We start from the raw sequence: 15,769 nt of genomic DNA, 5'->3' as shown, positions 1-15,769 counted from the left end.
ATAAAAGTTGTCTGCATCTGACTGACGGTGGGCATTCTCTCATTTTTGCTGAATGTACCCACTTTGCTTTGCTTGTCTGACAAATATACCAAAGTCAATAAAACTTTTGTTTTAAAATATTGCTGCCTGGATTTTTTCCATTCTGGTCCGGATTCTGAAGTCTCTAACAACAGCATACATGTCAAGCACAGGGATACTGTTTTAAGCAATTGGGCTTAGCAATGAGCACCATTGGGGGCCTTCTGAGCGACAAAATGGTAGCTACAGATACACACAAACTGGTGACAAAATTTTACAAAATGGCCCTCTTTCTTAGAGAGGGGAAGAAAAATAAAACTCTCAACAGTTTTCTGATTTTTTTAAAAAAACCTATTCTGGAAAAAGATGGGCTTAATTCTAGATAAAATTATAATTTCACCTAACAAAGAATGCTAACTAATAAGAGCTACTATGTGGGGATTGATTGCTAAATGGTAGCTCTGTGAGGGTGATAGGGGTTTTCCTATCAACTCTCAGCACCCTTAATAAACTACCGCTCTCAGAATTCCTTGTCCTAATGTTGTTGTAGTGTTTACAATAAAAGCATACACCAGGGTGTTGGGAATGCTAAGGCGACCACAAAATGGTGCCTCCTCCCACCAAAGAAGGGAGGGGTGAGTGAAGGTCTACATTAGGAACAAGGGAATGTGAACATCTACATCAGGAACAAGGGTGGGAGGAGACCAGAGGTCAAATCTGTACTTGAGCCATGACACTTTCTGGGTGACCTGGGGCCAGACACTGCCCCTTAGCGTGACTTATTTTACACGGGTGTTTGAGGCTAAAATGGAGAGCATGAGGGCTCCTTGGAGGAAGGAATAGGGTTGTAAATATCAGAAGCTGCTGCAGGAGAGGGACTGTGACATGCCAGGGGTGTTTCTAGGAATGAGGTAAAACTGTGAAGCTCCCTTATAATTTTTGATAATGGATGATGCATGTTGTTCAAGTAATCTTGTTATTTAAACATGGTTTTTGGTTTTGTTCTCTCAGCAATTTTTCCCCCTTTTACAATGCTATGTTATTAAATAATGTAGATATCCTCTTAGAATGCACTCTACATTCCTGATATTTATTCCCCACATTCCTGATATTTATAGAACAGCCTGGCTAATCCAGAGGTATCATACTACCTTACCAGTTTGCACTGCCTGGTGTGCTCTTATTGCTATCTTGCTGTGCACCTGAGGAGGCCTCACTATTCAATTCATGGTAGCTCACTAAGCCAGGCTCCAGCCCAGCATAGCTTCAAGCTTTGGGGTTCTTGGTTCAAATCCTAACCCCAGCTTCTGTCTCTAGTTTGAAAAGGATGGTTATACAGGCCTGTGTCTGTACCTGGTGCACACCATCCTTCTCTGCAGTGGATCCTTGTCTGTGGAATGTCTCCTTTAGGCACCAGGCAAAAAGGTTCCTTTTTAACCTTCGGTTCATCTGCTTGACATCCTATATACTTTTAAAATATGGCTCTTTTCTGGTGTGTGTTATTGGTTATTTTAAAATTCTGATTATATATATATTGTGATCTTTTCTGTGAACCACCCTGAGACCTTTGGGTATAGGGTTGTGTATAATTCAACATCATCATAAACAACTTCTCTCTGTTGAATAGCAGAGTCAGGTTATACTTCCAAAATGGACAATATATTATCTGAAGAAGTGTGCATGCACACAAAAGCTCATACCAATAACAAACTTAGTTGGTCTCTAAAGTGCTACTGGAAGGAATTTTTTAATTTTGTTTCAACTCCGGCAGACCAACACGGCTACCTACCTGTAACTAAGAAACTTCTGTTTGACATAATATTTGATCTTTCCTAATATTCAATGCTTACTTTCCCTTTACACGCACATCATTATCTATAACCTACAAGCAAAAAAAAAAATACCCCACTAAATAGATCCACATTTCATTTTTCTCGATTCATCTGAGTCTTCTTTGGTTGACCCTCTTTTCTCTCAAAAAGACAAAACCATTTTAAATGCAGTTGGGAACTGTTCTGCCAGATTCAGGGCTATTTGTAAAATCGAGAAACAAATGCCTGACAAACGCCTGCCAAAAACTTGTTTGTCTTTCTTTGACTTCTCATTACTTGAGGTTTGGGAGACAATCTTTCCTGATGATGATACTTACTTTTGGGAGGTTCAGATCTGTCGCACAAATCTGACTCGTAGCATAAGATGTTGCTGTGGGCGTACAAAGATGATGATATGGAGACACTGGAATAGCCTCCATTGCAAATGTCTGCATTCATGCAGGACTTGATCACAAATGGTGTCTTCAGACCAACTATAAAAGAAAGAGTTGGAAGGAAATAATTAGACCTGGAGACAAGGCCAGCCCTCCCACGAGGAAAGGTGAGATGATTGCCTGCTGAGCAGCGGTGGAGCTACCTCCTTGGGAGTCTGGGCAATCTGCCTAGTGGGCGGCAGGGTGGCAATCTGCCCAGGGGGGCTGCGGGGCAATCTGCCCAGGTGCAGAGCCTGCAGGCACCCAAGCCACCGGATCACTTCCAGGAGAGATGTGTGGCTCAGGCACTCTGCAGGCCAGGCCCCGCAATAAGTGCCCCCCCCGCGGTGTGCCATTTTGTCACCCCCCTCAGGCTGCTATTGCCTTTGCAGCTGTGGTGTGCAAGAGCTTCCTTCTTGGCAGCCCCCTCCCCCAATTCCACCTCTGCAGTGGCCTCTTGGCAATTAGGAGGTGCTGCTGGTCTCCTCTCAGCTTTGTTGTCCACTTAACGCCAGTGTAGATTCCCACCCCCCCCCCTTGTTCTTGATGTAAATCTTCAGTCACCCTTCTTCCCTGCCTGACAGGTGGGCAGCATTTAAAGGTTCGCCTCAGGTGTCAAAATGGCTTGGGCTGGCCCTGCCTGCAGCGGAAAGACAGACCTCCAGTTTTATCTATTTGTTGAATGTGAGGCAGGGATGGAGAACTTTTGACCCTCCAGAAGTTTCTACCTTCCCTCCCATCATTGAATAGGATCAGTTGAGGAGGCTTAATGGGAAGCAATTCATCAATGCAATAAGCTTTATGGCAGCACAGGAAAGTGGTCTGATGAGAGACTAAACAAAAAAAAATCCTTCCAGTAGCACCTTAAAGACCAACTAAGTCAGTTCTTGGTATGAGCTTTCGTGTGCATACAGTGTATCTGAAGAAGTGTGCATGCACACGAAAGCTCATACCAAGAACTGACTTAGTTGGTCTTTAAGGTGCTACTGGAAGGATTTTTTTTTTGTTTTGACTATGGCAGACCAACACGGCTGCCTATCTGTGATGAGAGACTGTCGTGGAGCTTACAAAGGGAGCATGTTAGATTGGGGAAAATTGTCAGTTTCCGTTTTCTGAGTTCTTGTTTTAAGTTCATGTCTCCACATTTTCACATCAGTTTCCTACATTTTTAAAGTCTTCATGAAAATTCACCAACATTTTAATGTGACCCACCCCCTTTAGGCCCTATCTTCAGGGTGATACTGCTTTAAGCAGCCATGGCTCCTTGCATGGGGAGAACAGGAGGTTTGTTGACCATCTTGGTTGTGACTCCGGGCATACCTGCTCACTGCCTTGCAGGCCTTTTTTCACTTGGCCTGGGAGGTGGGACCCTGACTGACTGACTCCAACTACAAAAGCTGAGGCTGCTGAACAAACTCTTGAGTTTGTTTTCTGTATTGCTTGTTTTTTGTTGTTGCTGTAACTGATACTAATTGGTATTCTATATTTTTAGCTCTTATGATTTATTTGGAAATTGTTCAGTTTTCTTGCATACTTTTTGATGTGTTTTATTGTTTATGACTACTTCTCTTATGTAGAGCCGTAGCCAGGTGATCCTGCGCCCCTGGCAGGACCATCCAGATTGAGCCCCCTAGCCATGGACAAATTGCTCCCCCTAGCCACAGACAGAGTCCCCACATATCATATAAAGACCTTCTATTTAAAACCTTTTCTTATGAGGCAATAATCAATATTTTTATTTATAGACATATTTATTTTTAGCCCATTTTGTGCCCCCCCTCCCAGCACCCCTGGCTGGGGCCTTCCTCATCACCCCCTAGCTACTGCCCTGCTCTTATGCTTGTAGTCATGGAAATCCTTTCCTGTTGTAAGCCGCCTTGATGTTAAGGGCGTGTAACACTATTTCTATTGAAGAGTGACAGTTCCCTGTGAAAAATGATTGACGCTTAAGCCACTCTGAGAATATAGCTCTGTGAGGGGAATAGGGGGTCTAAGGACTCTTAACAGGCTATAGTTTCCAGGATTCTTTGAGGAAAGCCATGACTGTTCACAGTAGTGTGGCACTGCTTTAAATTTGGAGCGCAGGTAGGGTCTTATATGCACACCTTGCCTTAGTATGTGCATTTTTGGACTTGTTACACGGCTGGACAACTAGAATTGCAAAAATGGGAGAAGTGCAAATGTTGAAGGAGGGCTTTGATTTGTTTTGCATATTGTTTTGGAAAGTGCCCATTAGGTAAACTCACCTTTAAATATGAACTGACTTAAATTTCCCTCTGGTTCCTACATCCAGTGCAGGATCTAATATACTGCTTTGTGAAAAAGCCATATCCCATGGTTTGTAGCTAAGATATGGCTTTAGAACATGACCCTGGGGGTTTATGATTTGGTGGTCAAAAAGTTTAAAGTTCTTCTCACTTACATATACTGCTTTCTCCAAGTGCTGACATGCAGGACTGGTTACTGAACGAGAAACATGGCATATCTGTGGGGTTTTCGCAATGATCTCCTCGATTCCAACAAGTGTCACATAACAGAGATGCCACTGCAGACAGGGGGAGGAATAGGTCTCTATAAAGGTACATTAACATGACAGTTCCTCCTATGATGTCCACCTCATAACAGGCAGGGAGTGCCACCAACATGAATGGCTTCAACAAGGGCTTAATGGGGGACAATGAGTATGTTCCTGGCTACTGTCCTCAGTGGAAATATTTTCTCTTCAACAGTGGAGGCACTATGCTTCTAAATACCAGTTTCTGGAAACTACAGAAAGGGAGCTGTTGCACTCTGCTCCAGCTTGTTGGCTTTCCACAGGCACCATGGCAAGAACAAGATGCTGGACTAGATGGGCCATTTTTCATTTACACAATGCTTCCTTATATATATTTCCCCTGTAGCTCTTAAACTCTGTGGATGGGGGCGGGCCTTGGACACACCAGAGAATGGTTGTCCCAGGTGGCTCCTGCAGGCTGTGGGAGAGGATCTGTAGGGCAGGGGTGGGGAAATATTTGACCCTCCTGAAGTTGCTGCAGTACAGCTCCCATCAGCTACAGCAAGCATGACAGACTCTGGTACCCCACCTCTCTGTACGCATTTCGTTAAATAAAAATAAATATAAATATTGGGAACAAGCAATCTATGAATGAGGATCCTATGTTGTTTGGCCTTGTGCTTTATTCCTCTCCCTTTCAAAGGAACCACAAGTCCTGGTTCCTTCCTTGTCCTGCTTTAATGGCTGATCCCCCGCTTAGTTCCTTCCTGGAAACATGATGAACAGCACAGCAGCTGTAGTTCTGCTCACCTGGAGGAAGCAGGGCCAAGAGGAGGCAGGAGATCAGGAGTGTCTTCATCATTCTAGAGAGCTGAAGAGCCAGGAAGGAGTTTGAGAACAGCACTGGGCCAAGCAAGGAACTGATGTATGAAGAGGCTTAGTTGGAGGAATTTATAGAAGATTGCAAGGAGCACTTTGCCAGCACCAGGAACAATGGATTCAGGACAAATTGCTAGAATTCTAATTATGCTATAGCATAATATAAAGCACGTGTAGAAAACAAATTAAATATCTTCCCCCTTCCAATAACTCCAAGGACACGTCTCTCTGCCAGCCTCAATTTCACCTCCCTGGATATGGGAAAACAAGTCCCATCAGGTTACACTAAAATTCAAAGCTCAGCAGTGAAACTGGATTAGATCTCCAGAAGTCCAGGCAATTTTGCCAGATTTCTCTGATAGTCAGAATCACGAATTTATTTATTTTTGGTAAGGGGAGACAAGTGTCTGTCTAGTTTCCTTTGTTGTACAGTAATAAAATGCACAGTGACTCAAAGTCTAAATTTCCTCCATCCCATGTGTTTGGGGAAAATAATTTGTGCATTTGTTTCTAAAGATAAATTGGTAACAGCTAAGAGCTGGTGGGGGGGCAGGTCTCTGCCCAGAGGAGCTTGCAGATTTAATAGACTAGCTTATTCAGAAACTAGATATATGCAAACACACACACAGAGAGATACATTTACTTTCTTTTTATTTCACTTGTGATGCCGAGGAAAGCCAAAGACAGTGCGAAAGACATGGACTTTGGCATTTGGGCAATGAGAGAGAGTGCCAGCATCACAGATGTCCAGGGAGATTTGAGAAATATTAAAGACAGCGATGGATTCTTGTTTAGTCGTTTAGTTGTGTCCGACTCTTCGTGACCCCATGGACCAGAGCATGCCAGGCACTCCTGTCTTCCACTGCCTCCCACAGTTTGGTCAGACTCATGTTTGTAGCTTTGAGAACACTGTCCAACCATCTTGTCCTCTGTCGTCCCCTTCTCCTTGTACCCCCCATCTTTCCCAACATCAGGGTCTTTTCCAGGGAGTCTTCGTCTTCTCTTCTCATGAGGTGGCCAAAGTATTGGAGCCTCAGCTTCATGTTCTGTCCTTCCAGTGAGCACTCAGGACTGATTTCCTTAAGAATGGATACGTTTGATCTTCTTGCAGTCCATGAGACTCTCAAGAGCTTCCTCCAGCACCATAATTCAAAAGCATCAATTCTTACTGACAGACTTATATTTCTATTATGTGGCTGCATGACTTTGTTGGTTGAAAGAGTGGTTAATACCGAAGACTATTCAGTTGCTAGACTTAGATCGACATGATAATAATTCTGGCCAGTTTGCATATCTATGGTATGATAAAGCTAAAATACCTAAGAGTTGCATGAACCATGTAGTTAGAAAGAAGCTTTATAGGGTATAGGAAAAATATAAAAACCTGCTGGAAATGAAAACACTTTTCCACCAGGTGGCGTGTTGGAAGATGGCTGACAATAACATCTCTCTGACCTATGCAAGGTAATTAAGGGGCTGCTATGCGAAGTATGCAGCCTTCCCACCCCCCCAGGAGGTGGGGGGGAACTGTCTTGCCAGCGGTGTTCACAATGCACCCCCCTGATCCGAGAGATGGGGGTGCCAAACACTTGGCACGAGCCCTCGGTGAAGTCAGATCTTCCTGATGCCGATTCCAATTAGCGCGTGCTGGTTGCTTCAGTTCGGAATTATAATTGGAAACATACGATTGGAAATGAAGCTGAAGCACATACATCAAGTGAAGCTCGACAGATAAGACTGCTGATTAATGGACCTCTGTGACCTGGGAGTGACGGATGGATAAGTAAATCTTCTGATGAATTACCACTAGGAGACTGTATGTTTGGAACGAAGGGGGGTGGAGGAAAAAACTCTTTTTTTCTTTGCACGATGTGATATTAATAACCCTTCACCCCAAAAAGAAATAAGATCGTCACATTTTTACTAATCATAAGCAGGATTTTAAGAACTGCGTGGGATAGATTACAATAGGAGAGAAGATTGGTGAACAGTGAGAAAGAGGAATTTTTTTATGACTCAGTTAAAAAATGGTGTCTCGCCAAGACAGGCTTGCTGGAGAAAGAAGGACAGGGGGAGGAGAATCAGGATTGTTCGAAAGAGAAGGAATGTTGGAATGCAAGTTTGACCTGACAGAGCCCCCTGATTTATTTGATTTATTTGGCTAGCCTGAGAAAAAATAAAGGACAGACCGAAGATTAATTTGTTTATGGAAGCGTTGAACAGAGGCTGTCCCTGAGCGATATGGTCTTTGAAGAGTACAAAACCCACACAGAGACGCCAGTTTTCAATCTGCTTGTGAAAATCATCAGAGATCGCAAAGAAAGGAATATATGATAACAACAAGAAGAGAAAGAAAGTAATAAAGGACTATCCGGATCGAACTGGATAGAACTGTCTAATTAAAGCAGTAAAATAAGTGATGCCTGGAGTTATCCGGAATTTTGGACTCGTGCGGAGCTTGATGTATGGGTACCCTCAACAAAATTTAAAATTTGGCTGTATAATTTGGAACTAATGTGATTTGAATAATGTAATGTGATTGGCCTGTTAATAATTTTTTTTTTAAAAAAAGGAAATGAAAACACTTTTATAGCTCTCACCCAAAGATGCAATTTCTCTGAAAAGACGGAATACAGAACAACATTGGGCAATGTACAGAGATCTCGGACTTTTCAGAGCAAGAGATAAAATTAAAGAAATTTGAAGAAATCAGGAAGGGGGTGATGGATTGGCTACAACATTATCAATTAAATGCAGCTTTCAGATAGGATAAATGAAATGGATTTATGAATCAAAGTTCCGAATTTGAAAGGGAGCTTACAGGCAGTTCAAAATGTATAAGTTACCTCTAGAATGGGAGAGGAAGGATGAACTGGTAAAATCAGTTGTGATATATTGTACGAGGAATTTAGGACATAATATAGAGTTCAGTGTGTGGGAGAAATGATGGAAAAAAAGATTTAAAATTTCTAGCATGTTATTCTATGAAAAAGATATATAGATGGTACCTGACACCTAGTAAGGTAGCAAAAATGTACAAATCAGATACCTGCTGGAAATGTAAAGGGAAGGAAGGCGCCTTATACGTGGTGGATATGTAAAATGGCCAAGGGCTTCTGGGAGATGATATACAATGAAATGAAAAAAAAATTGTTTAAAAGGTCTTTTGGAAAAGGACTGGGAGCCTTTCTCTTAGGAATAACTAGTGTAGAGGTCCTTAGAGATCAGGGGGGGAAATGTTTTTATATGCAGCTACAGCAAATGGTATATGTTCAGAAATTTAAGGAGGGTCCAGCTCCAACAAAGGAGGAGAAATGGCAGAGGAAGTTGATGGAATATGCAGAAATGGCTATTTTAACTAGTAATATGAGAGAGCAGGACTAACGGGGCCTTTGAGAAATAATAATAATAATAATAATAATAATAATAATAATAATAATAATAATAATAATTTATTTATACCGTGCCCTCCCCAGCCAAAGCCAGGCTCAGAGTGGCTAACAACAGTAAAAATAGCACAGTTTACATAAAATCATAGTCAATTAATTGAAATACATTCTAAAATTAGTTCAGAATCAATTAAGTTAAATTAATGGCAAGCATTGGGCTAGAGTTCTGTGAAGATTACAGAAGGAGAGAAGGGGCCAGACTGTACCTTGGCCAAACCGCCTTCAGACCAGGTCTGAAAGTGTTTGCTTCCCCCCCGCCTGCCTTCCCGGGACAGCGGAGACTTCTCCACTGTCCCGGGGCGATCTTAAAATGCTGGCAGGCGGCAGCGAAGGCTTCGCTGCCGTCCCCCAGCATTTTAAAAGCCCCTGGGACAGCAGAGACTTCTCCGCTGTCCCGGGCGATTTTAAAATGCTGGCGGGTGGCAGCGAAGCCTTCGCTGCTGCCCGCCAGCATTTTAAAAACCCCGGGACAGCGGAGGACTTCTCCGCTGTCCCGGGGCGATTTAAAAGCCCCCGGGAAGGCAGGCAGGGGGGACAAAGACTTTTGCCCCCCGCCAGCATTCAGAAGAGGTCCTGGAAATTTCTCCGCTCTCCCGGGAAGGCAGGCAGGGGGGAGCAAAGACTTTGAAAAACCCTCCTCCCACCGCAAGCCCCGGGAACAGAGGAGAAGCCCTTCGCGCCTTGTCCTCTGTTCCCGGACCTCCCACCGCAAGCCTTAGGACAGGTCCGGGAACAGAGGAGAAGGCGCGCTGCGCTTCCCCGCTGTCCCCGGAGATTTCCCTATGGGCTTTCGTCTTGCGAAGCAAGCCCATAGGGAAATTCGTCTTGCAAAGCCGCTAAAAATCGGAAAACCCTTTCGTCTTGCGGGTTTTTCGTTTAGCGAGGCATTCGTCTTGCGGGGCACCACTGTACGAGGGTCCTAGGCCGTATTCGGCCCTAAAGGTTAAAACCAGCGCCTTAAACCTGATCCTGTACTCCACTGGGAGCTAGTGCAGATGGTATAGCACAGGGTGAATGTGATCCCACAGCAAGGACCCCATAAAGAGCCTCGCCTTGGCATTCTGCACCCACTGGAGTTTCTGGATGAGCTTCAAGGGCAGCCCCGCGTAGAGCGAGTTACAGTAATCAAGCTTGGAGGTGATCGTTGCATGGATCACTGTGGCTAGGTCAGGGCGAGAGAGGTAAGAAGCCAAATGCTTAGCTTGGTGGAGATGAAAAAATGCTGCCTTTGTTATAGCTGCAATCTGCACCTCCATTGAAAGGGAGGTGTCAAAGATTACACCCAAACGGACGGTGCTGGCACTAACTGCACCCCCGCAAGAGATGGGAGTTGTCTTTGAAGGATTTAACTTCAACCGGCTCCCATGTAACCATCCAGCCACAGCTTTCAAACATCTGATCAGTGTGTCTGGGGCCGAATCAGGATGGCCGTCCATCAACAGATAGAGTTGGGTGTCATCAGCATACTGTTGGCAGCCCAAACCAAAACTCCAGACAAGCTGGGTGAGGGGGCGCATAAAGATGTTGAAAAGCATCGGGAAGAGTATTGCACCCTGTGGCACTCCACACACCAAGGAGTGGCATGACAACTGTTCCCCCCCCAAGCACCACCCTCTGCCCCGACCAGAGAGAAACGAGCACAGCCATTGAAGGACTGTGCCCTGGATCCCCACGTCGGCAAGGTGGTGGTCCAGAAGTTTGTGATCGATCATGTTGAAGGCTGCTGACAGGTCTAAAAGAATCAGCAGCCCCCACCCGCCTCGATCCAGCTTCCTATGGAGCTCATCTGTTAGGGCAACCAGAGCCGTCTTGGTCCCATGACCAGAGCAGAAGCTGGATTGGAATGGATCCAGAACTGATGTTTCATCCAGAAACCCACCAAGTTGTTCAGCAACTACTCTCTCAATCACCTTACCCATGAATGGAAGATTTGAAACTGGGTGGTAATTGGATAGATCTAAAGGATCTAATGATGTTTTCTTTAAGAGCGGGCACACCACTGCCTCTTTCAATTCCCCTGGGAATGTCCTGGTGCCAAGGGAAAAATTGATGATATCCCCTAGGGGGCCCAGCACCTTGTCTGGACACGCTCCAATCAGCCAGGATGGGCACGGGTCAAGAGGACAGGTGGTGGGCTTTCCAGCTCAGAGGAGTCTGTCCACATTGGTTGGGGATATTTGGTAAAAGTGGTCCAATACTGGACCCGAGGACAGTCGAGGGGCCTCCAGTTCTGTTATTGTATCCAAATTGAATTCAAATGGTTTGTAGAATATTTTAAAAATCACTCTGAACAAATTAAAATGTTAACAGAATTTGAAAAAATTCCGTAGTATAAAGTAATCTGAGATTAAATGGAAAAAGATAGAACATTGAATATTTAGAATATGCAGCAGTAAAAGATAATTAAAATTAACCGTCAAGGGGAGGGGAAGGTAAAGGTACCCCTGCCTGTATGGGCCAGTCTTGACAGACTCTAGGGTTGTGCGCTCATCTCACTCTATAGGCCGGGAGCCAGCGCTGTCCGCAGACACTTCTGGGTCATGTGGCCAGCGTGACAAGCTGCATCTGGCGAGCCAGCACAGCACACGGAACGTCGTTTACCTTCCTGCTGGTAAGCGGTCCCTATTTATCTACTTGCACCCGGGGATGCTTTCGAACTGCTAGGTTGGCAGGCGCTGGGACCGAACAACGGGAGCGCACCCCGCTGCGGGGATTCGAACCGCCGACCATGCGATCGGCAAGTCTAGGCGCTGAGGTTTTACCCACAGTGCCACCTGCGTCCCCCATTTATTATAATGTATTATAATACATGTATTATAATTATAATGTATTGTAATTATAATAATAATAATTTGTTTATTTATTTATAATTATAATAATAATTATAAATAGCAGAATGTAGGCACCCTATACCTATATATTGAAATGAGCAAACTGGTGATATTTTAGAGAGCAGGCCCACTACTTAAATAACAACAACAACAACAATTTTTATTTGTATCCCGCCCTCCCTGGCCAAAGCCGGGCTTAGAGAAGCTAACATCATATAAATAAGACATAAAAATATAATAAAACATAAAACAATATAAAAGTCACAATAACTTTAAACAATTTATATCAAACAAAGCAACATTCAACAATCCATCAGAATCTAATGGTAAACAGTAAAATTAAACATCAGCAAATAATAATTAAACCGTTCAACCACAATAAAGAATTACCAATCTGTAATCAATAGAAATAACAGCAAATCACAATGCATAAAATACCACAAAATATACAAAACCATGTAAAAGGATCAAGAGAAAGAAAGACATACAACTTATAAAACTTTTTTTAAAAATAAAAAATAAATCATAGGAGCCTACACAAAACAAAACACCATACATGGAATGAGTCTACCCATGCAGCTTGATGGAGGTAGAAACTGTCTCTCAAGTCTTGTTATGCTGCCCTTTCTACAGGGATATACGCTCGGTATTTATCACTCCTGTTATACAAAAATCTCTAAATGGGTCCAAACTTCAATGTCTAAAACTACTGGTAGAGGACTAGGATCTAGAGATCACGCTAAGCGTGGCCAAATTCTGTGTGACTGCCATAAAACTTAGGGAACAAGCTATACTACCAGAATGATTAAGGTTTTAAATGATAATTTTAGGTTATATTTTAGTAATCAAGATTTAATATATATTTTTAATTGCCACTATATCTGAATTGTCTCTGTTATACCCAATTGCAATTCAATGTATTCCTGTTGTGTTTTATGATTTTCCTGGTATTGTAAGTGAGCCGGAACTGGTCTGTGATGGTAATAATAAAATTCAATTCACTGTTGCTGTGTGTATTTTTTATTTTATTTGTTTTTTATCTTATATTTGGAAATGTACATCCAGTTTTCCCCCCTTTATTTTTTGGGGGGCCCCCAAGAGAGTGGGGCCCTAAGCTATAGCTTGTTTAGCTTATACGTAAATCCGGCACTGTTCAGGGAGATCCTTTGACCTAAAATAAGAACTTGTCGTGCCTCATTATTTATGGTTTAAGATGGTCTGCTAGGTGGGGGTAGGAGTAGGGTGCCTGGAAACACAAAACATTGATTATAGGACAGCAAGTAAATCAAGGTTTCTATAAAGTGTGCCATCTGCAAAGGAGAGTGTTGTGTTGAAAATGGTGTCATTTTGTCCAGATTTTCACTTTGGGGAATATGGCAACCCTACCATGACAGTATGTATAGGGTTGCATGGCCCAAATATTATGCCCACTTACTTTGGATTTATTTCCCCCCAAAAGTCAAGTGAGAGAGAACCCAGGAACTGTCTCTGTTAAACAGAGTGAAGAGTGGGCCTCATTCTGAAAGGTGAGGCTGGAGTGAGTGTTCAGGTGCAGGTTGACATGGCTCTGGGAAGCACTGCCCAAAAAAATAATAATCAGATGGCACAAGAAAGGTGCAATCTATTCTTCTCTTGCTGGTATGTGATTTAATAGGGGGACATCTAAATAAAGTTCCAGGAAGGGATTTCAACCACATGCCTTAAAGGCCTTGGAGTCCATACTCATCATACCTTTGTGAAATATACTCAAGAGTCGCAAAGTGATTTCATGCTCTTTATTCAGCTCATAGTGGTGAGGAGGAATGAATGAAAATCCCCTCAAAGTATCTGCTTTATATGCATTATTTACACAATGGGCTGCACATGATTGGCTAATTCCGGAATACTACTGTAAGCCAATCAGGTTGTGGATTCACTTCTATCTGGAGCATGATTGGGTGGTTCCTGCCAACCAATCATACTGCTGCATTGTTCTAGGACCAATCAGACTGCTGCATTCTGAATCCTATTGTTCTAGGACCAATCAGACTGCTGCCTTTTGGATCCTATTGTTCTAGGACCAATCAGACTGCTGCCTTTTGGATCCTATTGTTCTAGGACCAATCAGACTGCTGCAGTTTGGATCCTATTCAACTCAGTACATAACACTTTGTCTCTGGCACAGGTACACACTGCTGTTTTATTATTGCATTGTTGCATAGCACCCCAATCTCAAAGCTGCGAGAGTCCAGGGGTCCCTGGTGCTTTCCCAGGGTTCATGTTTCCTTTGAAAATGAGGCACAGTGCAGACTGTTGTGCCTTTTACACATGTATATAAAACCTGAGCCTGTATATAAAACCTGAGCCTTGCATGTATATAAAACCTGAGCCTATGATGGAGAGGTTCACAGCATTAACACCCAAAAAGGTCTTGTTTCTCCCATAGCCGCAGCCTTGGTTTCAAAGAGACTTCAAAATTGCTCTATCTTTCTTTCTCCTAGTTTGCTGCTTGACATCTGGCTGACATCATTGCAAAAACTCTGCTCTCAACTCTTGCTCTGTCTGTTGAGGGAGAGGGCTCTACCCATTTTCCGTCTCGCACGGAGCCCCTTGATCCCTCATCATCTCACCAGGAAGCTGGTTTGGCTGCTCTGGGAATTAGGAGCCTTGACTAGCTTTTAACACTTCCATGACCCAGGGATTAGATGGACTTTGTAGACATTAGCAACCCCCAAACGCATAATAATATATTTATTTATTGTGTGCCATTATCACTAGTGGGACAAAAGATGTCTTACAGATTTTGTGTCCATGTTTATGGGGCACGGGTTGAGGAGTGTCAGTTTTGGGGCGAGAAATGTTCCTATTTTCATCTGAGGAATGTTGGAGGATATGCAGTGGCTATTCAACATCAACATGAAGCTATTGGGAACAATCATTTGGAGTTTTGGAGTGAAATGTCATCCATATGTTGAAGATATCCAACTCTAGAATCGCCATTACACCAACTATGGATTGGTGCCTGGATGCTGTGGTGCAGGACAGCCAACAAACTGAGGTTGAACTTTGAAAAACTGGAGGCCTTGTGAATGAGTGATTTCGGGGTTGTGGAGATAGGTCAATTGTTTGGCAGCCTGGACACAGTGGTTCATGCACTGGTAAATTCAAGACTTGATTATGGCAGCATGCACTGGGACTGCCTTTGTATCAGGTCCAGAAGCTGTAGCAAGTGCAGAACTCAACAGCCACACTCCTTATAGCAGCAGCCTACTGGCCATGTGTCACTCTATTGCTGAGGCAGTGGCACTGGTTGCCAATTTGCTTCCAGGTCACATTCAAGGTGCTCAAGTTTATTTCCACAAGTTCCCAATCAGTTGCTGGGAATTGCAAATGGGGCGAGTGGTGTCGCTGTCCAGTCTTGCTTTTAGGCTTTGCACAGGAACCTGGCTGGCCATTGTGACAACAGTGAGCTGAAACAGCTGGACTGGTTCAGCAGGCTGATGTAACCAATGGCCAGTTGAAGCTTGTGGGAAATCTAACATTTGCCCAAATCTTGATTGCCTCAAAGTGGTGCTCACCCAGTGTACCTGCTGAAGAGGAGTGGATTCACAGTGTACTTGCTGAAGAAACATGGTTTCACAATTTCTTTCTAAAATCACTAAGCTGATCATTCGGCTGAGTAAGGAAAGCCAAAGGAAAGAAAAATAATAATGGTAAATTATGGAGCCCTTTTGTAATCTATACCAGGAGTGGGGAACCTCTGACATGTGGGCCATATGCAGCCACTGCCTGCCTCTCCACAGGGTCCAGGAGAGCGTGTGTGAGTGCAGGTGGTACATTGTTTCTCGGCTTGGGGTCACAAGGGGGACCTCCG

Source organism: Podarcis gaigeae (assembly GCF_964106915.1).
Source record: "Podarcis gaigeae genome assembly, chromosome: 8".
NCBI lineage: Eukaryota > Metazoa > Chordata > Lepidosauria > Squamata > Lacertidae > Podarcis > Podarcis gaigeae.
This window is presented reverse-complemented; position numbering follows the sequence as displayed.